This window comes from Rhinatrema bivittatum, chromosome 2 (assembly GCF_901001135.1).
Source record: "Rhinatrema bivittatum chromosome 2, aRhiBiv1.1, whole genome shotgun sequence".
Taxonomy (NCBI): Eukaryota; Metazoa; Chordata; class Amphibia; order Gymnophiona; family Rhinatrematidae; genus Rhinatrema; species Rhinatrema bivittatum.
The window spans coordinates 595,488,836-595,516,635 of NC_042616.1; the positions used below are offsets into that span (position 1 = coordinate 595,488,836).

The window sequence follows — 27,800 nt, forward strand, 5'->3', positions numbered from 1 at the left end:
ACAGAGCCAGTGATTCTGCAGATTGCGACTATAGAAATAATGGATTGACAGTAAATATGTCTAAGTAACTTTAGTTACTTCAAGATTTTCTACCAGGTTGTATTGGGTCAAAAAATACAATCATGTTAACCTATTTTACAGGAGCTTCACTGGTTAGCTGTTGAAGCCAGGATGAAATTCAAGATTATTACTTTAATTTTTAAGTGTGTTCATTGAGGGCGGCCCAAATACTTGGCAGAAGTATTGACACGTTGTGAGACTGGTTGTTGCAATCCTCCCAGTGAGCACTGTTAGGTCACACAGCCTTTAGTTACTATGGGCCTATCTTGCAGAATGGATTGCCATTAGAAATTAGAACAGAACAGAGCTTTTTTTAAGTTTAGGAAATTGGCCAAAACAAGCTGTTTACTTCTTTTTTTTTTTCAGATAGATGTGAAGACAGTATACTGGGGGAGGACGGGCAAGAAATGAACTGTGATTTTATATTTATGCACTTTGCATACTTTTAGCATTGCATCTTGCTCATATGTTGCAAGATTAAGGGTAGTAATCAAATGCCATGTAAATAAACAAAGATTTAATAAAACGGAGGCGCCACAGTGAAGTAGATCTTTGTTTCCTTTTGTGACCAGTATACTGTCTTTCAAAGTTTGAGATGCCTTGTGTACCCACAAGTTTGCAAAACTTCTAAATATGTTTAAAAAAAAATTATCATTTCAGTTATATTTGGATCTGTTTGTCAAATGGCATTTAATACTAAGCATACATATCAGATGCTGAACCAGGGCTAGTGCAAGGTTATTAGGCGCTCTAGGTGAACCTTACAGACATCTCCCCCTGCCCTGGACCTCCCAATACACAATTAAAAATTATGCATTTATAATAACATTTTACATGGAAAAGGACATTCTGAAGTGAAAATATCACTTACAACATGTATATTATATGTACACCTCTTAGAAAAACAGAACAAACCAGGCTGCTATAGATTGCTACATAGAAACTACATTTAGTAGAATACCTCACCTTGGTCATACATGCAGAATACAGACAGACCCTTACCAAATACTGAATAGAGAGACCGTAAAGTAGAAATAGAAACACGAGACAAATCTTGAACTGGAACTGCTAGAAGCCAGACTCTATGCAGTGCAACAATGCAAAAACAGCTCTGTACCCTCACACCATTTCTCAGAAAATATAAAACAATAAATACAAAAATATAAAACATCAATCAGAATAGTAAAACCATGCTAATAAAAGGAATAAATATTTCAAAACAGCTGAAGAAGAGAATAACATCCAATAATTAAAAGGTTCACTTACTTACATATGCTCACACACACACACACACACGCTCTTTCTCTTTCTCCTCACAGATTTGCTACCTGCCTTCTGTTACACACACATATACCGTCTCTCGTGTTATCATGGGCTTAGAAGAATGGACCATGGGACCACTGACTGACAGGGCCAGGGCATGCTACAGAATCGTGAGGCAGAGACAGGATCAGGCAGACAAGGTCAAGGCAGGTGGAGTCTGTTCAGATACAGGAAACAAGCAAGGATCAGGGCAGACAGCAGACAAGCAAGGTCAGGAACTAGGCTGGGTCTTAGTGGTAGTCAAAAACAAGAACAGCCAGATGCAGAAGAATGAAGGATCAGGACCTGTTGCTCAGGCATCTGCCCAGAGGAGTGAGCTTCCTTTTATGTTAGCGCAGTGCTAACTCACTCTTTTCTTTCATTCCAGTATAAGTGGCAGCAGCTTCCTCCTTGAGAATCATCAGCTCTCTCTCTCTCTCCTTGCGGAACAGATACTGCTCATGATTCTGTCTTAAGCTATGTGTCCGAGTTGACTCTGTGGCTGCTTCTGCTCCTTCCGGCCACGTGCCTGGCTGCTGCTGCTCTGCTTCCTGCTGCTTTTTTGGGCCATGCGGACTTGGTAATACTGCTCCCCCTCTCGAGTTCTCCTTTCTTCCAGCTCTGCAGGCCCAGCTGATGATGCTTATTCTTTTTTGGGCTTCACGGCCTGGTTGACGCTGCTTCTTTGGGATGTGCCGGCCCAGCTGATGTGGCTCCAGCTCTGCCTCCTTCCGGCTTTGTGGATCCAGCTGACCCCCCCATCTACTTCTCTTTCGGGCCACACTAGCCTGACCTTTTATTGCTTTGCTGCCCGTGGGGCCGATGCCAATCAGGGCTGTTGGGAGCACTAGGCGATCACTCCCAAACATGTGGTGCTCTAGGCAGCTGCCTGGTTTACCTAGAACTTCCACCGGCCCTGTGCAGATATTGCTTAATTTTAAACAGTCTAGCAAGAAGTGAGTGTATGGTGGAGCTGGCGGTGGTGAGGGTACATTTCTCATGGGGCTTTGTCTTCCTGACTTTGATGCCATTTGAAACATGGGGGAGAAATGGAGATAGCTGTGGTAGTGGGGAGGGAGTGTCAGACAGCCCAATCTTATTTTGCTCATTTTAGGGAGGTGGAAGAATGAATATTACAAGTGAACACTTCTTTATCCACCTTATTTCTCCCTGCTTAAAAAGTCAAAAATAGTTTATGGTGTATTCTGAGCAGGAGTGCAGATTGTTGCTAACAAGTGATCACTGGGAACTGCGAAAGTGGCAGGTGACTTGTCTCTTGTTTTGCATTAGGGGGCTGCATGTGTCTGCCCCTAGTATTCCAGGTTGAGAAGCACTGAATTCTTATATTCTGCAAATCCAAAATGTCCAGTACAGATCACAACCATCATGTTCAATAAATCCTGTAAATCAAGAGCATAAGGCACGATTCAGGAGACATAACAAGATCTTAGATGATAAACAACTATGCTCTTCATAAACCAACTTACAGCATATGCACAGTTCTTTGGGTGTACTACATTGAGCGTCCCTAGTTTTCAGTGCCTTTTTTTTCTTCATACAGTATATGAAATAAAAGATAAGAGGTACATGCTATTGTATATTGTATTAACATTTTGGGTCGGATTTTAAAAGCCCTACGTGCGTAAATCCAGAGGATTTACGCTCATAGGGTGGGGTATGCGCGCCAGGCCTATTTTATAAAGGCCCAGCGATGCACGTAAAGCCCGGGACGCGTCTAAGACCTGGGGCTTTACTAAAGGGGCAGGGGCGGGGCCAGAGGCCTCTGACACAGCGGCCATTGCCGCTGTGTTGGAGGATCGCGTGCTGGCAGGCTGCCGGCACGCGCAACCTGCGCAAAAGGCTTGTTAAGACTTTGGGGGGGGGGGGAAAGGTTAGGGGAAGGGGTGGGAAGGTTAGGTTAGGGGGAAGGGAACGGAGGAGGCTGTTGCTGCCACTGTTTCAGTGGGGAGAGAGTGAGTGAGCGAGAGTGTGTGTGTGTGTATGTGTGTGACAGCATGTATGTAAGTATGTGGTTAAAAACCTGTTTGTGTGGTTAAGAGTATGTAAGTGTGATTGAGAACCTGTATGTGTATGTGAGAGCATGTGTGTAATTGAGAGCCTATGTAAGTGAGAGAGCGAGTATGTGTGTAATTGTGTGATTGAGAGCCTATGTGAGAGAGCGAGCATGTGTGCAATTGTGTGATTGAGAGCCTATGTAAGTGAGAGAGCGAGCATGTGTGCAGTTGTGTGATTGAGAGCCTATGTAAGTGAGAGAGCGAGCATGAGTACGAGAGAGGAGAAATTTGCAAACAACCCCCCTCCTCCTCCTAATTCACAACAATCTCAGGGCATCTGGAAATCGAACATTTCCAGGTATGGAGAACAGAGCTCTATAGCAGCCTGGCTTGTTCCATTTTCCTAATAGAAGTATTGGAGTTTTAAGGCCTGGTGTAATAGTTTGAGTGTTGCCTTTTCTTAGATAAGGTGGTTACTGTTTGAGGGCTGGAAGTTGATGTTGTTCTGGTATGGGAGGTTTACTATTTATATAACTTATGTTCAGAGGGAGTACTCTTATTTTTCCCTTGTGTCATTTTTAACAATAAAAGTAGTACGGGGCCTTTTTTCAATTTCCACCGTAGATTGTAATGAGCAGTGTGTCACAGATGTGAGAACCATCTGTCAGGTGGGTCCCGACCAAAAAAAGGTTGAGAACCACTGCTCTAGTGATTTCCCCCTCCTCCCAACCAACATTTCAGTTCAACAACTTGGCTACTTGAAAAACTTTGTGATACAGTGTGGGACATTAATATGGTATGTGTGTGTGTGTGTTTTGTCTTTTTTTTTTTTGTTTGCTAAATATGTAGGTCAAATAACATGCCATATCAGATCACAAAATCTATTTAGGGCATCAGGAAAATTAGCGTACTAAAATTTTTTGACAAATTTTTATGCAGATGAGAAGAAAATATATATGGGAAGATTTTCTGGAAAATATTCCAATTCAAAAAAATTTCCGGAAAACCTACATCTCTGTGTAATTTTCAAAAGGATTTACGCACATAAAAGTAGCATATATCGAAACAATTTTCAAAAGCCCATTTACACCTATAAAGTCAGTTTCCATATGTAAAACCCAGTTTTTAAGTGCAAAAATCCTTTTGAAAATTACTCCTTTAAGCTAGAGTGAAAAAATGGAATATGTATCTTGATAATATACTGTCAAGCAAAATTACAGCAGGGTGAGGGAGGCAAGTAGCGATATGCACCACAATCCTGCTCTGGAACTTCAGAGACTCCCCTTCCCATTGCTGCCATCCCCACTGCCCTCTCTCGTTCAGGCCTCAGCAAGGTAGTGAGCATGAGGGAGGCCCAGAGGAGGCAGAGCCTGAACTCCAGGCTTCTCGGCAGGGGGGCTGGGCCTGCTGGACACACGGTGAAAATGGTTGCTGGAGATGAGGGATTGGGGGGGGGGGGGGGGGGGGGGGAGCTGCTAGGCAAAGCTCAGTATGCTGCCAGTATGTTGTGTGTGTGCGTGTGTGTGTGTGTGTGTGTGTGTGTGTGTGTGTGGTGGGGGGGGGGAGGGGAGAGATGCAGCAGGGCAGAATCAGATCAAATCTGTCTCTGTGCAAGGTTTTGTTTTTGAGGGGGGTTCATCTTGTCTGCCCATCTGTGTACTATGGGTGCAAGTGTGCATGCATAGCTGCAGGCTGTGGCTGTGCATGCAGTTTGGCACCCGGAAGGAGAACCAGGAGGTGCAGTGGGAGTTTGTGCAGTCACCGCTGTTGCTCCCTTTAGTGTCTTTAGAGGAGGAACAGCTCTGCAACACTCTCCTTCTCCCAACTGTTGCTCTCCCCTCACAGATTTTTGGAGGAGAGGGGACAAGATAGGTTGTGCACTGCTTCAAGCAGGCGCTTTTTAACTTCTTTATTTTAAAATGGTGCCCCTTCAGCTTCTTTCCTTTTGTGTCTTAAATTTTCTTAGTCTCTTTTCTCAGTGCAGGCACCATGTTGAATCATCCAGTTTGAGTTCAAGAAAACTATTGTGAGCTAGGCCTTCAGGTGCAATCCAAGATACTGCAACCAATACAACTGGCAAAGAGAGATCAAGGGCAGGTTTGCTAAGCTCAGTGACAGGTTCAGTATATTTTCGTGTCTTCAGATGAGCGCCATGCCTTTTAGTGAAATATATTCAGAGAAACAAAAGCAAATGCTTTAACCATTTTTGATCTGAATGTTGAATACTGCCAGGTAGGAGTGTAGCTTTGATTACATCAGAAACGTGCTGTACTAGGCATGATTTAACACCCATTCTTTACCGTTACAGAAACCATGCTCTCTGCCCTGGCTTGGTTGTGAATGGCATTTTGTACTCACAGTAAAGGTAAGAATGAAGATTCCTCTTATGTTTCTTTGTGAAAGTGTGTGAATTATTCTTGAGTAAGAGACTAATGAGTGCTAGCTGGGCCCAGTTGGTTTGTACTTTCTGTAGGAGAGAACTGTCAGGCTGATGCAATAACCTGTGTGTTGAAGCCGTGCACTTGAAATTCAGCGTGCAGCTTAACGCAAAGGTAAAATGTTTTTAATTTCCGGTTTCAGTAAGCTAATTCTATGCTAATGCATCAGGAGTTAAAATGTATGGATACTCAGTTAAAACATTAACAGGCCGATGCAATATCGGCGCGTGTTAATCGGGCGCTCATGAGTGAGCGCCGACCCACCTCTCCCAGGCGCCCGATTTGACATTTAAATCAGCTACCGCAGTAAAAAGGAGGCACTAGGGAAAATTTTGCATCCCTAGCACCTCCTCGGCATCGGGCGCCCAGGAGCTGTGGCTGTCAGCGGGTTAGGAAAATGGACACTCAGTTTTACGAGTGTCCCTTTCCCTAACCTGTGCACAGCCACGGGTTAGGAAAATGGACGTTCGTTAATTGATCATCCCTTTTCCTAGCCTGGCTGTTGGCACACTTTTTTAATTTAATTTAATTTTTTTTAGGGTTCTCCTTTTTTTGGTTCCTCTGACTTAATATCGCCACGATATTAAGTCAGAGGAACTACAGAAAAGCAGTATTTTCTGCATTTCTGTAAACTTTTGGGCTTCTCAATTAATGCCTGCTCCGGGGCAGGCGTTAATTTTTGAGGGTAAAAATGTGTGCATCAGGAGCACATTTTTTTTTTTTTTTGCATTGGGGGGAAATAGCCAATAGCCTCATCAACATGAATTTACGTGTGATGAGTGCTATTAGCTACGCGCTCGGATGGACACGTGTTTTGGACGCGCTAACCCCCATTTTGCATCCGGGGCTATGGACGCATATCCAATCGCATGCTGAGCCGTGCGCTGCGGCCAGCGCATGCTATTGCATCGGCCTGTAATGTGGGGAGGTGAGGGGGCAAGCAGGCTTGCATACTACTCTGGGGGAAGTTGCAGCTCCCATGGCCGGGGGCTCTGAGCTCTCCTGCGCTTGCCTCCAGCCAATGAGCCTGAACTCGGGCAGGGGGGGATTGGGCCTGCCCTCAGTCCAGAGCTGGCAGAGAACTTCCTCATTCGGGTGTGGAGATGGGAGGAGGACCTCTTAAAGGAACAGCTGGCTAACCGGTTTCACATCTGAATTCAGGCCGAGGCAACTCCATTCCCTCAGAGCTGGAATCTTTACTCCATCTCTGACCAGGAGTAAAATTTCCAGCGCTAGGAAAATTGGCATTATTCCAGCACATCTCCCTGCATTGGGAGGGAATACCCAATGCCCTCGTTAGCATGGGATTTTCCAGCGAGGGCACAAAGACCACCTCACAGTTTTTACTTAACACATTTTGTGAGTGCGAAACTCCTTGCTGCATGGGCAGTCAGGTTTACGCTCACAAAATGTGCGTTCAGATGCAGGTAAAACTGTGTGTTCGGCTGAGCACCCTTTTCTGCATCAGCCTTGTTTGAGAGGCTAAAACTTCAGCCATCGTAGCAGTTTCAGGAACATCCATGGGTGCAATGCATAAAACATGCTGGGGTGGGAAACCTTAAGGAGATTGCGCCTGCAGCAAGATGTTAAAGAGAGTGGAGCAAGGAACGTGCAGTGAGTGTTTGCCTCCAAGACATAGGGGAATAAGGGTCACCTCTGTCCTTTCAGCTTATCAGCCCTGAAAGGTTTTTTATACTGAGGGGCTCCCCGAATGCTTTATAAGAGCAGGCTGCTGTCAGGTGTCCTGCCTTGGAAAAGGATAAAGTCATGTTTTGGGATGCTCTTCCTGGTTTGATATCCTGTGTCAGTAATAATCTGAGATGTAGGGTGGAAAATTGTCACATGCTTGATTTTTCTGTGGAAAACTTTTCATTTCTAAAAATGTGCTGTTTAATCAGATTCATTGAATGGATACCAGTGTAATAAGCAAGCTCGGCAGTTTCTTGCTTTGAATTTGTTTCGGTATAACGTATAATAATAAACCATATTAAATGTCTTTTGATTGGTTTTGCCTGTTCCTCCAGTCAAATATGTCAGTTCCAACATTTGGCTATTTAAAAATCTTTGAGATATATGCCTTTTTTTTAAAAATGAAATATATATAGGTAAAATAGCATTCCAGTTCAAATTGCAAATCTATTTAGGGAATCTGAAATAGTTGCCTACAATATATTCTGAGAAAATGCTTTATATAGATTTTAGGAAAATGAGAAAAAATAGCAAGGGAACATTTTTTTCTAGAAACATTTTCATAAAGCCCACCTCTGTCAGATGAAGTAAACTTGGCATTTTATTCCAGTTCTAAATAAATGGTTGGTTGATTGAGCTGGTCAGTCAAGAGACGAGATGCACTCTGAGTTGATTTAAAGGTTTAAACTGTAAGAGTTTCATAGAAATGACACAAAATGCAAACTCTTCAGTGCTGCATACAGTGACGTTACCACTGCTGTCACAATAGAAGAGAATTAACAATTTCAGAGCATGCACAATTACTAATCACTGTTTCCATGTAACCTCATCACTGCAAAGCTGGTCTGGAAAGGCATTTCATTTGGAGCAGCACGGTTAAGATTCTGGCTGGAAAGATGGCCAGTAGGCTAAAACAGGGGATCTAAACCAAGTTCTCTGGGCACACCTAGCCAGTCAGGTTTTCAGGATATCTAAAATGAATATGCATGAGATAGCTTTTTGCATACAGTGGAAGCAATGCATACAGATTTGTCTCATGCATATTCATTGTGGATATCCTTAAAGCCTGACTTGCCAGGTGTGCCCAAGAACTGGGTTGAGAGCCCTTGGATTAAAATACATACTGTGATTCAAAACATTTTTCTGTTTTTTTGGTTTTTTTTTAACATGTTATTTCTTTGTGAATGCAATCTCTACTCCTGGGCGAATTCTGTGCACAAAAATTTAAATTTCTGCAAAATTCTGCATATTTTATATTGCTCAAAATAACAATATACATCAGAGTCTTTGAGTAATTAATTTAAAATGTAAGACAGAAAAGTTATTATTCAAAGATGTAGAATTAAAAAAATATTTTGAACAGAATTCACCTAGAAGTACATTGTTAAGAATGTTTCTTCCACTAGCACAGCACGGGGTAGAAAACAGGACCTTGTTCAATTTGGAAGCAAGGTCTCACCTATCCTTTCCTTGTGTGAAAAACAGACCAGCAGGGAGTGTGGGACTGGCATGGGACCTCTTCAAAGCTACTTTCTGGGCCTGTGCAGATCCGAAGTCAGGATGCTGGGCTTGATGGACCCTTGGTCTGACCCAGTATGGCATGTTCTTATGTTCTTACTGCCTGACTTTGGATCTGCACAGGCCCAGAAAGTAGCTTTGAAGAGGTCCCATCCCAGTCCCACACTCCCTGATGGGGATGGGTGTATGAGAGTCTGTGGGTGTGTATGTGTATGAGAGCAATAGAGCCTGTGTATGTGTGTATATAAGAGTCAGAGCCTGTGTGTGTGTTTATGAGAGCCTGTGTGTGTGTGTGTGTGTGAGGGAAAAAGAGGCCATGTAGGTGAGACCTATATGTGAGAGCCTATGTTTGAGAGCTGTTTGTGAGCGTATGTGTGTGTGAGTGCATATGAGCATGTGTGTGTGAAAGAAAAAAAGGGTGCAAGAGAGTATGTGAGTGAGGATAATGTTTGTATGGTCCTTTTCTCCTAATCCATGACAATCTCAGGGTGACTGGAAATAAGAGATCCCAGATATGGAGAGTGGGAGATTTTTTTAAAATCCTTATTAGTTTCATTATTGGATATTATTTGATGTGTCTGCTGTTTTGGTGTTTTGGGAAATTTATAAACATTTTTATGAGATTTTAATTATTGGATGTTCTATTCATCAGCTGTTTTGAAATATTTATTCTTTTTATTAGTATGGTTTTACTGTTATGATGTTTTATTTGTCTTGATTTTATTGTTTGTTAGTCTTTCTGCATGCTGTATGTGTGTCCAAGGTGACAGAACTTGCTAGTGTATATTTTCTATGTAGGGGTCTATAGCTATCTGGCTTGCTCTGTTTTCAATAGGAGGTGTATTGGTCTTCTCGGATCTGTTGTAATATTTGCAGTGCTGTTCTTTCCTAGGGAGGTTTTTTCTCTTTGAGACCCAGGAATAGGCTGGGCATTGAGAATGGATTTCCTGTGTCTTTTTATATAAAATAAAATGCAGTAATAGCTGTTCACTGAATTATTAATATCTTGCATTTTCTTTTCAGTTTGCTTATAACAGTACTGTACTTAGTGTACTATTTAAACATCTACTTCCAAACATAATATATTTTTCTGTGTTTAACTTTTAAAATAATATATGGGGGTGCCAAAGTAAGTATCCATCTCAGGTGCCAAATACTTTAGATATGCCTCTGCATTGACTGCCCTTACTGATGTTATCCATTGAAATATAGACAGGGGTATGAATACAGTTAGTGTTACTTGATCTCCCTGTTGCATTTGATTTCCATTGACCACTCCATTTTAGTGGAGCAGCTTAGGGAGATTGGCACCACAATGCATGGGAAATGTGCATTCGTACCCATGAATACTCCAGTATGGAGTGCTGCAAAGATTGGTCATCTCACCTTCTCTTTTTGACATCTACCTTCACCCCATTGGGGAGCTTATCCAGAAGGCAAATATGAAGGACCTAATGTATGCCGACAGTATACAATTGTACTTGCTATTGGGCCCAGATAGCGAAGAGTCTGTAATAGCATTGAGTCATCTGGAGGGGAGTATTGCGTAAATTGGATGAGATGAAATAGGCTGAGTCTTAACCAGAGGTTCTTGAGGTTGGTAAATTCAGCAAGTTGTCTTTATTAGAGCTTGTAGTTCTTAAGTACGTAAAAATGTCTGCAAAATCTCAAGTACGTTATCTGGGGTAATTCTTGACAGTAACTTGTCCATGAAAGCATAGATTATCCAGGTGTGTAGAGGGTGCTTTTAGCAATTAAAATTGATTTGCAAATAAAATCTTTTTTTTTTGTTATAAAGATGATTTGATCAGCCTTGTTCATGCCTTTTTACTGTACACTTGGAGGTAGATCTTTAAACAATACGCGATTGCGTACTTTTGTTGGCGTACCAGGTGCAAACAAAAGTACGCTGGATTTTATAAGATACGCACATAGCCACGCGTATCTTATAAAATCCTGGACCGGCGTGCGCAAGGCTGCCGATTTTGGGCAGCTTGCGCGCGCCGAGCCGCACAGCCTGCCTCCGTTCCCTCCGAGGCCGCTCTGAAATCGGAGCGGCCTCGGAGGGAACTTTCTTTTCGCCTGCCCTCCCCTTCCCCTCCCTTCCCCTGCCTAACCCACCCCCCCGGCCCTATCTAAACCCCCCCTTACCTTTATTTCGTGATTTACGCCTGCTAGAAGCAGAGGTAAATCTACGCGCGCCAGCGGACTGCTGGCGCGCCGTCATCCGACCCAGGGGCTGGTCCGGAGGCCTCGACCACGCCCCCGGGCTGGTGCCACGCCCCCGAAACGCCGTGTCGATAGGGCCCCGCCCATGACACGCCCCTTTTAAAAAAACCCTGGACTTACGCGAGTCCCGGGGCTCTGCGCGCGCCGGTGGCCTATGCAAAATAGGCGCGCTGGCGCAGGAGGGCCCTGCTCGCGTAAATCCAGCCGGATTTACGCGAGCAGGGGGTTTAAAATCCGCCCCTTAGATTACTACAGTACCTTGCTTGTGGTTATTCCAAAGAAGATTTTTTACTGTTAGAACTTGGGCAAAATATGGCAGCCCAGATCATTATGGGATGTTCCTTTAGGGACTGTACGACACCTATCCTAAAGTTGAGTTCAGAGTACATTGGAAAATCTTGTGCCATGTCTATAGAGCCTTTATAGAGGTGAAGGTGCATTATACCTTAAGGTTTGGCTAGTGCCATATAAGCCTTTTTGAGCCCTTATTCTTTTTTTTTTTTTTTAGAAATACTTACTGAAAAATGGCATGGTGGACAGAAACTCATTCCAGGGCCTTCAGTATAGCTGGGTTGACATTGTGGAATAAATTGCCTTTGAATCTTAGAGAATCAAGTAATTATCATTCAGGAAAGAGTGGAATGCATGGTTCTTCACCCAGATTCCTTCCATAGGAGTAGATAAAGAGAGAAAGTGTTGCTGTTGGCATGCTTTGACTAAAAATGGGTTTCCCTGTTGACAGGGATAAAGGTTTGTATTTTGCAATGTTTATATATTGTGGGTTCTTTTTGTTTTGTAATTCCATTTCTGGAAATGTTTATGTTGCATCATACTTGGAGCAGTTTGGGGTTAAATGTGTAATAAATGTAAATTAATGCAATACATAGTACAGAATACTCACTTGATCCTGACACTTCAGTCAGCAATGCCGTTCTTATATAAGTGAGTTAATGCAGTTTCATTGCGGCATTGCTGTGAATGTTCGAAGCAAGGACTTTGAAAATGATTCAGTTTTGCTTAGGTTTCTGAAAGTCACACAATTCTTTTTTTTTTTGTTTTTTTTCAAAGTTAAATGCAGTCTGTGCCAGTGAAGTTCTCAGTAGTTTGAAAGCTTGCTGTACAAAGTTTAGGTAAAATTGCTTTACTCCCGAGCAGAGGCAGTACTCCTGAAAGCTTGTGTTATAAGATCATTTTATAAATGGTTTTTGTTCTGTTATTGCAGTGAAGGTATATTTAAAGGGGGGGTGGTGGGGTGGTGTGACTGCTTAATGTGGTGATTTCTCCGGGAATAGGCTTCATTTGTTCAGTACTTGTGAGCAGTGGGTGCCACTGAATCGCAAAGCATTTGCTTGCTTTTCTTGGGGTGGACATGGGGGAATGGGATGAGAGTAAGGGGTGTGAAAAACATTTGCCCTAGAGATCTGGATCAGCTGGTGACATAGTCAGGCTTAAGGAAAGATGCTTTTTGGTTTTTGACTGCATATGTGCAGAGTTCCATGGCAAAGATAAGAACACCGTGTGACCCCCCATTTACAACAATAATTCTACAGTACATCATATTACTTTTTTTTACATTATCATGTAATGTTACGTATAATTGTTCTAAGGAAGCTGATTGAGTCATGGACTTCTTTTGTCAGCTAGAATCAGATAATCTTGTTGATCTAGTTGGTTGAAGACAGCCCTTCATAGGCTTCTCTTGCTTTTATAAATGATGTCACAGGTCTGATGGTATCCTTTTTCCTTCCCCTGTATTGCACAGATTAGAGTAGCTCCTACTAAGGCAACATTATATGATCACATAATGTAACATTTTGGGCAGGAGTTGGTAACACCCGCTATGCATGCTACATGGTGTCATGCGAACAACTTTCCGTTCCATAAAAAGGCACTGTGATTATTTTCAAAATTGGATGGCTGACTGTGCTAACCTTGCGATATGCAAGATTATTATAGCAGGCCCATGAATTCTGAAAGCATTAGTGCAGGGGTCGGGAACCTTTTTGGCTGAGAGAGCCATGAACGCCACATATTTTTTAAATGTAATTCCATGAGAGTCATACAAGACCTACCAAATTAATTTACTACATCCCCCTACTCTCCTGATGCCCCCCCAAGACCTGCCAAATTAATTTACTACAACTCCCCACCCTCCTGCCCCCCCCCCCCCCAGACCTGCCAAAGGTCCCTGGTGGTCCAGGGCTCGCAGACAAATCTTTAATAAAGAAGTAAAAATCATATATCTAGGTTTGTCTTTTCCTTTTTCAATTGTAAAAGGTATTCCTGTTTTCCTTAAACCACTCAAATTTCTCTCTCAATCCTGGAGCATTACCTCTTACATTTCTTACTGCAGATTAGAGATATATACCTAAGTTATTATTGTTATAACAGTTTGGAAAATCTGTAACCAATTGTTTATTTTCTTCTATGTAAGATTGTTAAAATTAGCATAAATAAAAAATTAAAAAAAAAAAAAAGAAGTAAAAATCTAACAAAACCCCCCACCCTCCTGACGCCCCCCAAGACCTCCAAAATTAATTTACTACAACCCTCCACCCTCCTAACCTCCCCAAGACCTGCCAAAAGTCCCTGGTGGTCGAGCGGGGGTCCAGGAGCGGTCCGGGAGCGATCTCCTGGACTTGGGCTGTCGGCTGCCAGTAGTCAAAATGGTGCTGACGGCCCTTTGCCCTCACTATGTCACTGGGGTCAACCAATGGCAGCGGTAGCCCCTGTGTCATAGTGAGGGCAAAGGGCCGTCGATGCCATTTTGATTACTGGCAGCCAACGGCCCTTTGCCCTTCCTATGACACAGGGGCTACCGCCGCCATTGGTCGACCCCAGTGACATAGGGCAAAGGGCCGTCGGCGCCATTTTGACTACTGGCAGCCGACAGCCCAAGTCCAGGAGATCGCTCCCGGACCGCTCCTGGACCCCCGCTGGACCTCCAGGGACTTTTGGCAGGTCTTGGGGGGGTCAGGAGGGTGGGGGGGTTTGTTAAGATTTTTACTTTTTTATTAAAGATTTGTCTGCGAGCCAGATGCAGCCATCAAAAGAGCCACATCTGGCTCGCGAGCCATAGGTTCCCGACCCCTGCATTAGTGGTACAGGCATTAGAAGTCAAGTAGGGTGCCAGATGGATGAAAGGACAGCCAGAGTAGTGTACCGGGTGAAAGCATGGTCTTGTTTGAAGGGGACCTCACTCATCCTGTCCTCCCCTCAGCCCCTGGAAGAGGCATGGATATTGTCAAGGGGAACCCCTGATTTCATCCCCCAGCAGGAGATGTTGCATGTTTTTGGCACGGGATGGCTGTTACTACCCTTAACAGAAGGCATGTGTGTAACCTGCACAGAGTGGTAGTTACTACTGTAAGCAACTTACTGGGCAGACTGGATAGACAATTTGGTTTTTATCTGCCGTAATTACTATGCAATTTGACATTTTTTGCAAAATATAGCTTTCCTGGGCATACAAATAGGAACATTAGCGGTGTTATTTTATTTGCATCATATTGACTAGGAATGAGGTAATTTGCATGCAAATCTGCTCATTACTTTCCCATGTTGTGAGGGGTTTATGAGGATCAGCTTTTGATGATACCACACATTCTCTGCATTAGGCTGTTTACCACACTGTAAAGCCCTAGCACTGCTTAGTGAATGATCCCTTAAGTTTGTACCTGAGGTTATGATTTGCCCAAGGTCACAGGGAATGCCAGTGGAAGAAGTGGGATTTGAACTCTGGATTTTCTGGTTCTCAGCCTGCTACACTAACCACAAGAACTATTCCTCCACTCAGTCTGAGAATTGGACAATTTTCGTGTCAATACAGGTCATTAGGAGTTGTGCTGGAACTGGGTCTTTCTCTGCCCACTCAAGTGAAAGCTGTGGTGAAGGGCTCAGGCTTAGTTTCAATGATTTTCAAACAGTGCTGCAAGAACTGGTCTCCATTATTGCAACTTAATTCACATTGGGCTAATCTCCAAAATTTTTCTTTTGGTTCATTCCAGGGTCCCACTATAGTGTCCAGTTGGTTAGTCCCATCTTGCAGCTTGTCTTCTTCCAGCTGGCCCGCAGAGTCCTCCATGTTCTCCCTGCCCTTCATGGGCTCCGAGGATTCTTTTCCCTTTTTCGCTCTCATCTTTGGCCTTCTCCATCACCTCCACTTCCTGGTGGTTAGTGGGCCAGTTCTCCTGAATGCAGTCTGACTCCTCTTCAGCCAGCTGCTCATCCTGGCTCCAGGAAGCTCTGCCTTCCTCAGCGCACTCCCTGCCTTCTTTGTCTGGCCTCCACTCTTCAGCTTCCTCTTTAGCGTAGTCCATGGGCTCCATCTGTATCAGCAACGTCCACTTCCAGGGGGTTCCAAGCCCTTCCCTGGCTGTAATAATATCTCAGTCTTTTCCACTTTCTCAGTGGTGTTTTTCAACTGTGGTAATTGCTGTTTGTGGCAATAGACACTGGTTCTGCATCAGTCCTTGTGATTGTCGCTTCACGTCTCTCAGGGTCTGGCGCAGTGTCTCTGCTGCTGAAAGCTTTGCTGCTGCTTCAAGTGTCTTTCAGCCAAATTTTGCCACCAGGCTTCCATGTCGATCCTGGTTCCTAGCAGATTTTTTTTTTTTTTTTTTGGCAGCTCTGCCTTTGTTTACAGTCACAAATGTTTCCTTTTCCTTCAGGGTAGTACTCCAGCAGCAAAACTTTTTTTTCCCAAGACCCGCACCAGTCTCACGTTGTCTCTGTACTTAGGAGATACTCTGGCAGAAGAAACTTTTCTTTCAAGGTCCACGCCCTGTTCAAACGCACACAAACGTCTCTTTTTTTTTTTTTTTCTTCTGACAGTAAAAAAAAGGCAAAATAAATCCCTGCTTGTCCAGCATTCCCCACCTTTTTTATTTTTTCTTCCTCTCTACACTGGCAGAGCTCATCTCTGGTCTGTTACACTTTAAACTTTTAGACTGCTCCTGTAATCATTTAACTTTAAACTGCCATTGCAGCCAGGCCTGGGAAGATTTTCGTTTCTGTTTTCTTTCTCTCTGTGTTTCTCTTGCACAAATCTGTGTCCTCTTTAATAACACAAGTTTCCAAACAGTGGGAAAACATGTCCTGTTCTTTTTTCTCTCTCTCTCTTCCTCCCTTGGGGGCTTCAGCACTGAATGTAGAACATTTAAATCAAACACTAACCACACAAGGATTCCCCAGTAGAAAGTTTTAGCTTTTTAAATACAGAGTTTGTAGGACCTTCATGGACACAGCTTGAAAATGTCAGCAAGCCGTATAGACCCCTGGTCCAACTTTATTTTAATTTATTATCAACAACCTTTAAATGACTTATGTTTTTTGTTTTTATATAAAATGTCATGATAAATCACACATTTCTTTAACCCAAGAAGGAGAGCAAGAAAAATTTTCAAAACTTAGCTTGAGTGTCCAACTTAATCACCACCCCGACATGGCCATGTTTCGATTGCGTTCTGCTTCAGGGGGGTTTTCTTCCAGATTCACCATGCTCTCAGTGGCTATCGCCGTATCCTTAGCGTCTCGATCTGTCCCCAGCGCTTTGCCTGTCTCTATTTTTTAATATATATAGAAAACCTTTAAAATGGCGTCAGACTCCTTTTCGTTTAGAGCGTCCGAAGACGTCATGATGTCATAAGTCAGATCAAAGATTACCAATTAATGACTTCATTGAATTCTTTAGGCGCAATTACATCTAAATTAAAAATCCAGAATTGTTCTCTTCTGTTCAGCAAAGCTGCTCCATCCCCTCCTCGGGGTGAGGCATTGATTTTTTTCCAGGACTGTCCATCTCAGATCACAAAATTAATGATTTTTTTTCTATCCAATGGGCTACTAATGGGGCAGTAAGTTTCTGGGTTTTGATGCAACTTTTATGCTCCACAAGTCTCGTCCGGATTTTACGCTTCGTCCGTCCAACGTACACCATGTTACAAGGGCACTGTAAAGCATAAATAACATTTGTAGAATTGCAATTTGTGGTATGATTTAAAAATACCCTACGATTCGAACCCGGGAAACACCACACTGTTCCTTTTAAACAAAGGTCGCACATCTCACAGGCGCCACAGGGGGAAATCCCTAAGTGCTGTTCTTGGTGAACGTCTTCAGTTATTGGTTGTACCAAGGCTCTTACAACTTTGTCTCGTAGCTTACGGTTTCTCGCAAATTAATCCCGGGGGGAGTTTTGCAACCCCTGATGGAGGGAAACTGTGTCCCAATGTTTCCGCACAATATTTACAATGTCTTGGGCTTTGTTGCTAAAATGCAACACACACACCAAATCTTCAAATTCCCGGGTGGGTTTATACCCCAAAAGAAGTTCTCTATTGGCAAATAATGCCTGTTTATATGCCCTCTTAATAACTGATTGGGGATAACCCCGATCGTAAAATCTAGCCCATTTAAAAGTTGTTGATGATAAAATTAAAATAAAGTTGGACCAGAGGTCTATACGGCTTGCTGACATTTTCAAGCTGTGTTCATGAAGGTCCTACAAACTCTGTATTTAGAAAGCTAAAAATTTCTACTGGGGAATCTTTGTGTGGTTAGTGTTTGATTTATATTTTCCTCAGATTTTCGAGGTATATTGGGCTTTGTGTTTGATTATTGAACATTTAAATCAATCAGGCATTTAAATCAATCAGGCTTTCAAACAAAACTTCCTTTCTTTTTCTTTTTTTCCAAGAGGCATGAATCACTGTCCTTACTTTAAGTGCCTAAAATCCCAGTGCTGACACCATATGTAGCACAACACATGAGCGGTCAAGGCTTTTTCAGTGCTTTTATTTACAGTGCTTTTATATCTTCAGTATTCACAAAGGGCCAGATTTTAGTACCTACACGCGGGCGTAGATTTGTGTGTGCAACCCGGCACTCACAAATCTACGCCTGATTTTATAACATGCGCGCGCAGCATGTTATAAAATCCAGGGTCGGCGCGCGCAAGGGGGTGCACACTTGTGCACCTTGTGCGCGCCGAGCCCTAGGGGAGTCCCGATGGCTTTCCCTGTTCCCTCCGAGGCCGCTCCAAAATCAGAGCGGCCTCGGAGGGAACTTTCCTTCCGCCCCCACCAGCCCTACCTAAACCCCCTCTAACCTTTATTTTGGAAGTTTTGCCTGCCTCTGGGCAGGCGTAGGTTGCGCGCACCGGCACAGCCGCTGTGCTGGAGGCCTCAGTCCCGCCCCCGCCCTCACCCCGCCCTGGGACATACGCTTGTCCCGGGGCTTGCGCGCGTCACTGGGCCTATGCAAATTAGGCTCGGTGCGCGTAACCCCCCCTACGTGTGTAAATCCAGCTGATTTACGCGTATAGGGCTTTTAAAATCTGCCCCAAAGGAAGCATAGTCACAACATTTAAGCATTCCTATTCTCGAGGCTGCTTCCCTTCTTTACTCACAATTCTGTAGAAAGGAGCTGGCATCTCCTGTAGTTCCTGGGTCTCTCGCTGCTCCCCTCTGAGACTATGTAATGTCCTGCTCTAGAGCCACCTGATACCCATAAGGCTGTACCTTAAGGTAGATCAGGACCAGAGATGGATGGGACAGGTCCTTTGCTCTGTTCTGGGGGTTTCTCAAGCATGCGCCTTCACAAGCCCCACTAAAGAGGTGGTTAATCAGTGTGTGACGTCGAGTTCCCTGGCTTATGTAGAATTTTTTTTGTTTTTAATATTCCACTCTTTGTGACTGATCCACATCTTCAAAGCAGATTATATTAAGATGCCGGAGGTATATCCCTGTTCCCAGAGGGCTTACAGTCTTAAGTTCATACAAGTTTGTACCTGAGGAAATGGAGAGTGAAATGACTTGTTCAGGGTCACAAGGGGTATCAGCGGGATTTGAACTCTGTTTTCCCTGATTCTCAGCCTGCTGCTCTAATCACTAGGCTACTCCTCCATTTAAAGCAAGAATCAGGGTAGAAAGAGCTTGAATTTAAGCCAGGTCTAACTGTTGACAAACTCACAGTAAAGCCTATAGTAATCTATTATAATCAGAGCTGGATTTCCATTGCCTGCACCCATAGGCACCAGGAAGGGAAGGGGTAGTGGTGGATGCCCCCTTCCTGTCCCCTCTCCTGAGATGGGGGAGGGGGATCAACTCCTAGCTGCATACCTAAAGTAGCTCTGTCCCAATCCCACGGAAGTGGCAGCAGCAGCGACCTATAAGAAATTCAGTGTAAGGGTCTGCAGCCTGTGGCCGCATGCTCAAGGCCCTGCCTCCTCCTTGCAGATGAGCTTCGTGTTAGTATGCGAGAAGCAGGGCCTTGAGCGTGCGGCCACAGGCTGCAGGCCCCACACTGAATTTCTTCTAGGTCGCTGCTGCTACTACTACTGTCAGGACACAGCTGTTTTAGGTAAGTGGCTGGGAAGCAGACAGGCCCCGGTGAAAGCATAGCAGCAGCAGCCGTGCTCCGGCACATAGCAGATTTTGGCGCCAGAAGCAGCCGCCTATATTGCCTATTCCTAAATCCGGATCTGGATATAACAAAGAAATTACTACAAAAAAGAGAGATTCTTCTTCTCCTCTCATTGCTAGCTCTTTCAACCCCATGAAAGAGCTATTTAGATTATTTCATAGTCTGGTAAAACAAAACGTGAAAGGCACTCTGGTGTGCTCACTCAGTTCTTATGAGAAATGTATTACTTTTTTTCTCAGAGAAGGTCACTTGGCTTTTCGCTGTCTTGACCCCCAGCAAAAATACCAATGCCACTTGTACTATTGCTTGGATTTACTAATATCTCTCTTTTGCTGAGAATAATCCTTCAGCTAGGTTTGGGACTGGATATGATCCTCAAGATCCTATAGAGAATCAGTTGTAGAGAACAAATCCCTCTTAGCATCTGAGGCTTCCTTGACTTGGTATCTTCAGTCGTTCAAAAGGACTTTTGACCACTGAGCTCCCAACTGGCGTATGATTACTCTCTACAGCTAATGAGCAAGTGAAAGAATGAGTTTTTCTTAGATCCTTTGAATTTGTTTTGGATAGTGAGATGGCAAATTGTGTTTCTGAAATAGTCTGCCCCTTTACTGTAGCCTCTTCTTTGCGAAGTGTTGACTTTGGTCAAGGATGGGGCTTGCAGAATGGCTGAGGCTGATCGTCAGCGCTTCTGTGAGGGAGACGGGTGATGCTGTGCAACCTTAAGCAGGCTGCAGTCTGTTCACACTTGGGGGAAAAAAACTCTTTAGATCCAAAAGTGCTGGAAAATTATCATCCAATATCCAGTGCCCTATTCTTGGCTCAGTTAATTGAAACAGCTGTCCTGACCCAATTAAATCAGCATCTCGGAAAACAAAATGTTCTAGACCCTTGTCAGTCACGGTTCCATGGCTAATGGATAAGCTTTTAAGGACATTGGACAGGAATCATTGTTTGGGTTTAGTGTTTCTTGACTTTTCAGCAGCCTTTGACCTAGAAAAGGTCAGGCCGTGGTGGCTAAATGAGTGACTGGGTTAGGGAAGTAGAGCCGTGGATGGACTGTTGATACCAAATCATGGGGCAGGGATAAGGGAAGAGGCATTAGGAGGCTAAAGCTAGATGGGGAAAGTGGGGACTTTGAGGCTGGAGGGAGGAGTTAAGGAGACAAAAGACAGTTTTGGGGAGGAGAGAAGAATAGGGACCTGAGTGTGTGGAAGGGAAGTGAGGACTCAAGGTGGAGGAAGTGGGGACATGGAGATTAAGGGGAGAGGGGGAGGGGCTCAGGAGGAGGAAGTGGGGATGTGGGAATTAGGTGGAGAATAGGAACTGGGGAGATTAAGGGGGATCTGGGAAGTGTAAGAGACTCAAACTGAGTGAGAACTGGAAGGACAGTGGGGGACTCTGTAATTGGATGGGGATATAGGTGGGATGTGTGTTGGGCTGGGTAGGTATGAGTGGAGGATGTGAGAACAGGCTATAGATGTGAGACAGGTGTAAGAAAAGGGAATCTGAAAGGTGGGGAAAGTCAAGAGGTAGAAAAACATTTTAATTTCAATTTAGAGATTGGAATATGCCAGTTTTGGGAATATGCATCTCTGTCTTTGTATTTTGCTCAGTACAAGAGGAAATGTATTTGTTTCTATTTTTCCAGTATTGCATTGAATGCAGAGTCTGGCTTCATGGGTTTCTAGTTTAGTTTTTGTCTGTTTCTAACTTGTGGTCCCTTATTCTGTATTTGATGAGGGTTGATTTGTGTTCTGAGTGTGTGATCTAAGTGAAAAATTCTGCTAGTTTTCTGTGTAGGGATCTGTAGCAGTCCAGTGTGTCCTATTTTCCCAGTAGGAGGTGTGTTTGGTGTTTAGGGCTTGGTGTAGTATTTGCAGTGCTGCCTTTCATAGGTAATTGCTGGTATTTGAGTCCTGGCGGTGCTATTTTTGGTATGTGAGGTTTATTATAGGTTATGAGTGCATTTTTTTGCATGGTTTTCTATTACTTTGTAATATGCCCAGCAGTGGAGGGAAGTTGTGTTGTTACTGAGGTAATGTCAGAATTTATTTAAACAGTTTATGTATGCTTCTCCAGTTCTATTAAAGAAGCCACCCAAAATGATGTATAGCTTAAATTAACAATGATGCTGTACCACTGTTGTACTATGACACACAAAAGCAATAATATACATAAACACCAACAATACATAACAAATCTTAAACCCACAACCATACAGCAGTAACAACCGCTGGTATTTACACTGCCTAACATATCATGACTTCAAGATATATCCTCCACTTAGTATTCATTTAAAGTTTACTATCTAAGTGTTTGTTTGATATCCAATTATGAGGTCAATATTCAAAGCTGGCCTTTTAACTTATATAACTTATCCGGCTAAGTTACAAGGTATATTCAGCGGCATGGCTAAGCTGGTGAATATGCTTGTATTTATCCACACTTAGCCATATAAGTTATAACTTTCTAAGTTTAGACCTGCTCTATAGCATGTCTATCTTAACTTCATAACTTATACATCTAAGGCTGAAAATCTGTAGTTAGCCACATAACTTGTATGGCTAACTCGCTCCGCCCCAGTCTGCTCACTACACACCCACAAGTTATGCGACTAACGTTTTAGCCGTATAAGTGACTTATGCGGCTAAGCAGTGGCCACTGAACGTAGGGGCATATTCAGCAGCTGTTTACTTAGCTGTGCAAGTTACACTTATCCAGCTAAATGGCATTGAATGCGCTTTGAATATTCACCCCTCCAAGTTTTTAAAGGTTTGTTCTGGTGGTGGAGGGGAATTGTAATCACTGCTTTAGTTACCAAAATGTTAAGTACCTAGCAGTGCTTTTGCCTGCTGCTCATAGAATAGACGTAGTCCATTTTCATAAAATTGCTAATAGGAAGGAGACCGGTTAATCTGACTTTGGTGAGAAAATGTAATAAATTCTCATTTTTCTGAAGGATAGGATAATGAAACATCTTAAATCCAGCGGTTTGCAGGATCCAAGGTAGCATGGGTTTATCAGAGGGAGATCAGGCCAGAGGGTGACCAGAGAATTAGATTGAAGGTAGGTGCTGGATGAGCTATATTGGATTTCAATAAATCTTTTCATATTGTCCCTTATATGAGGCTTCGAAATAAACCCAGAAGTCTAGTGGTTGGACCTAGGATGATGGATAAGATTAGAGACTGGCTGAGGGATAGACAGTAGAAAGTGAAAAAATGTATCTCATATGTTTTGGTTGCAGATATTCTGAAAACGTGATTGGCTGGGGGTCCCAGAGGACACGTTTGGGAATCACTATCCTAGCAGGATCTGGTCCCACTTCCTTAGGAGCCTCTAACGTTTTAGGTGCCAGGAAGATCATTTATTGAGAATCCATTGGCCAGAGAAAGTAGGCCAGCTTTCTCCTGCATTGCTTCTCTCCACTCTGGAACAAACTCTCCCTCCCCCCACCCCCTCTGCGAGATACACTTTATTGCTGGTTACGTCCATTATTGTAAGCGTCTTAAGGCATGGCTGTTTAAATCATCCTTTGTCCTAGAAATCTCAGCCTTTGAATTGAGGAGGGGATTAGACCATTTTAAACAGCACAAGCTTTCTCACTGTCAGTAGTGTGATGGGCTAATCAGATCGATATATTTTGAGTTTGAATTGAGATTAGTGTGCATTCTATTATGATGATAGGTATAGTTTGGGCTGTCCATACTGTAATTATGGTGGGTGGTCTCTGACTACAATGGAGTATCTTAGGATGGGTTGATGGCTTCTGCATTTTCTTTGGTTTATTTTCTATTATATTGCTTTTTTGCCTCGTATTTTTATTATGTATTTTTTATGTTTATATTATTTTCTTTATATTTGCATTCTATGTAAGTGTTATGATGTTGGATTACTGTCATTGTTCCCCAGATTATTTTTGATGTCATGATGTCCATTATTGATTAAGCATCCTATTAATTAGATTAGGTTTTGATGCTTAATTTTTTATTTTAAATAATGTACCGCTCCCTGAGTGCCTCTATTGATACAATGTGTCACAAATATTTTTAAATAAATACATTTTCACCTCTTTATGTGTTATTTCCCATGGAAATAAAGCAGCACAAAAAAAAAAAAGCAGATACAAGTGCTGTGTTGCGCTCGGTGTGGACCCCTGTCCTGTGGCAGTACAGGTACTGGCCACAGGGGGCAGAGCACGGAAGGAGACAGAGGCAGTGAAGGTCTTCACCGCTGGAAGCCCGAGGTCCCCCTGGGAGGAGCCCGTAGGGACCCGGGCCGCTGGGACTTAAGTGGGCCTCGCGGGGTCTCCTGGGAGAGTCAGAGTCTGGCATGCCCACAGACACTGGAAGAACGCTATCGGGTTCAAAGCTGGAGACAGGTTGGAAGAGAGCAAACCAGAATAGAGTTGGTGAGGACAAGGCTAGGGACAGAGCCAGAATCAAGCAAGGTCAGGCGAGCAAGGTCAAAGTCCAAGAATCAGTCTGAGGAGTGGTCAACGAAGCAAGGGTCAAGATCCAGAGGTCAGGCAAGGTCGAAGAGCAGGCTGAGATCTTTGGCAGGCGGCAGGCAGACAGGCAGGTCAGTAACAAGCTGAGGTCTTTACCAGAAAGTCAGTCCGAGGTAAGACCAGGGAGACGAACAACGAACACAGGAACAAGCAGGCAAGGAAGCAGGTACAAGCAGGAACGGAACTGGAACAGAAGGATCCTGGAACGAGACTAGGAACAAGCAAGCAGGTACACGAGCAAGGGCAATCTCAGGAACAAACCGACCCGACTGCCAAGGCCAAGGAAGTGAGGCCAGGAACTTCCTTTTAACAAGAGTTCAATCAGGGTGCGCTGCGGAACTAGGGCCCTGCCCTGGAACCTACATCAGGGTGCCTGGTCCGTGCGCGCGCGCGCGCGTAGGGGCGAGGCTAGCTGCTGAGGCACCGAGACCTGGCGTGAGGCTCGGCGCGCGACTGAAGGCCCGGTGACCGCCGCCGCGGGACGCCGGGGCCTAACTGGACTTGCAAGGGCCGCGAGGGAAACGGGACCGGGACCCGCTGTGTGACCCCGAAGGTGAGCGGTTTCGTGCACGGGACGACCACGGGTGGGGCGCGTAACAGCCTGTAGGTTTTAAAGTGAAAGAGCGCATGTACTTCCTCACAGAGAGGGTACCTGCAGTAGACTCCAGTGAGCAAAACTTAAAGCAAGCATGGGATAATAGAATCAGAGAAAAGATGTGATCCATGGCAGTGAAGTGTTCTGCAATAATTTGTGAACCAACACAGCAAGTTTAAATTTGAGCCTTCATTGCACAGGAAGCCAGTGAAGGGAACAGCAAATAGGAGTAATCTGATCTCTCATACTTGATCCAATTAATATACTGACGACAGAATTTTGGACAATTTGAAGTGCTTGGATAATATTTACACTCTTCTGTTAACATTTCTCTCAGAATAGAGAGCTGGTGCTCTTGTCCTGTCTCGGTAATGAGGCTGAAATGCAGGGGATAACACATGTCCAATTTACGATCATTTTGGACGAGCAGTAATCTGAACCTTGACTGGATCAGCCATTATTCATAATGCTTTCCTCCACGAGGTGAAATCCACTCTTTATGTACCTGCACAGGTTGTGACTATTTAGTGCTCCTCCACTGTCCAAAATTGAAGTCTGTAATTGAAAAACACAAGAGGTGCATCAGCAAACTATGCAGAAAATTGTAGCAATAATTCTCTGAAGAGGCTTCAGTGGAAATTCCAGGAATTGTTTGTGCTAAATGTGCTTCCTAGGGGTAAACCATAAATCGTACTAAATTTTGCCATATTATTACTGCCAATTTAAAGCTGTCTTTTTGTGTTTTAAAGAAAAAAGTCATTCAAGATTTAGATTTGGGTCACAAAAATGGGATGAGTACAGATGATCTGTTTTTGTAATAAACAGGCAATAAAAATTAATGTTATGGATTTGTGTTGTACGTAGTTCCAGGGAACTGAAAAGCTCCCTCATTTTTTTTTTTTTCCTTCTCATTTTCCAAAACCTTTTTCTTTTGTTTATAGCTGAAGCTTGTTGAAAGGATCCACTTTGATAACAGAAAAAAAACCATCTGACCAGAGAATAACTCTTACTCAAAATGACTTTTGTAGCATGAGGTCCTGCAGATATAATGCTGCAGCTGTATTAGCTCCTACAGTCACACACAGGGGCAAAGTGACAGAAAGCACAGCAAACAGCCGTGCCAGCCTCAGCCCTGCCACGGAGCAGCTGCTTCATTGCTGCCTGGAAACGTGTATGTCTAGAATGAACGAGATTTAAACAAACTCAGAACAGAGTATAGTTACACTGCTTTAATTTCTCCGAGTTGTATTTAGTAAGGCCTGTGGGTTTCTCCCACCTATTATTCTTGCAAGATGCCGGCTATATTTAAGCTCGGAATTCCAGGTAGGGTCCCAGCACCGTTTGCTTGCCTTCTTTTGGTCTGGCCATTCCTCTCTTCCAGCTTCCAGGTTCCTCTGCAGGACCCATACTGAGTACCCTGGAGGGTCAGAGTGAATAGCTGGAAGGCGTAGGGGAGCAAGCTCCGACTGGCAGTTGGAGTGATGTTGCTTTTCTTTGCCCAGTGTTTCCCATCTGATGTGCCTTCAGACTTGATCAGGTGCGCCCGGAACAGTCATCCTTGCCGGATGCACAGATCCAGACAAGGAGCTGGGCCCTGTTCTCAGCACTTCACGGGAACACGAGACACAAACATATAGGAGCTCCTTTTTGAGAGCATATGTAATCGTGCGTCTGTTCTTCCCAGCCACAACCAGAGTTCTAGAGTGTGGTACCTGGCATCCTGCAGGGCATGTATAGTCGAGCCCTGCTTTGTTTGGCACACAGAGTGCACATAGCTTCCTCATCTTTCCCCCTCCTGAGCTTCCTCCTTTGAGTCCCTCCAGCCTCTGCCTTATCCGCAGGCTGAGTGAGAGGAGAGAGTGTGCACGGGGCACTGCATGTAGGTCACTGAGGGTTGGGAGCAGCAACCATGGAGCAGCTCTGGCAGCCACATGCAGCTGCCAAGGTAACTAACCAAGCCGGTTGCCTGCACCACACCAACTTCTCCCTTCTCCTGCAGCTGTATATGGAGGGAACTGGCCTATTATGACAAGCTCATGTATGTCTCTATCCCCTCTCTCCCTTTGTTTTAAATTTTGGAGGAGAGACTTGTGGGGATTTCAGTACTTCTCTACCTTTTATTTTGGCCATAGAAGTCCTCTCCATGTCTGCACTGCCTGCTCCGTGGAGGTTGTGTGGCACACAACATTTTTGTTAATATAGGTGTGCCTTCTACTAGAAAAAGGTTGGGAAATGCTGTCTTAGCCAGCCTGGGGCTGAAAGCACAGCTGCTTATTGTTCATAAAAAAGAAAACCTCTTTAAATTCACAAAGGCCTCAACCCAGTCAGGGGAAACTCCTCTTTCATCGCCATGGACCCACTTTATCTTTTCTTTAGAAATTAGGATGTGCTGCTGGTCAGCATCTGGTAACAGCTGTTCTTCCTCTGTGACACCTGTTGTCCTCCTGCAAGCAGCCAGTAAGGTAGCCACTACTGAGGCTCATCTTGCACGTGTTTTCTGCATCTTTTAATGGTTTAACATTTTCTGCAGGACTCTACCAAAGGCTTACCTGTGCTGTAAGATTCAGCATTTTAATTCTGTATATATGGGACATATCATAGTAACGTAATAAATGACCACAGATAAAGACCAAAATGGATCGATCAAATAGGGCCTTAAGCCATTCTAGCTTGATATAAGTATACCTGTTTGTGAGAGTACGCCCCTAGTGGTACCGTATGATAGGTGAATAAGAATATCCAAAATTTCCCAATCGCCAATAAAATATTTCAAAACATCTGATGAATTTAAAAAAAAAAAATCCAATAATTAAAAAATGTTCTATTCCCCCCCCCCCAAAAAATTTAATGTCAAAAGAGCAGAAACATCAAATTACACCCAATAATTAAAACTAATAATTTTAAAATCTCCTGTTCTCCATTCTTGGAATCTTTTGATTTCCAGTCACCCTGAGATCATCATGGATTGGGGGAGGTAGGGCCATACAAATTTTATCTTCCCTCTCACACACATGCAT

At 43.8% G+C, this 27,800-nt stretch overlaps 1 protein-coding gene across 3 annotated transcripts in view; it reads left to right on the plus strand.

Annotated features, from left to right (window-relative positions):
* GREB1L (GREB1 like retinoic acid receptor coactivator) overlaps positions 1-27,800 on the plus strand; it is a 729,370-nt gene that overhangs the window by 44,666 nt on the left and 656,904 nt on the right. For all 3 annotated transcript variants that reach the window (XM_029591103.1, XM_029591107.1, XM_029591104.1), the window contains exon 2: positions 5,686-5,742. The gene's annotated coding sequence lies outside the window, so the exon portion shown is untranslated. The remainder of the gene's footprint in view (positions 1-5,685; positions 5,743-27,800) is intronic.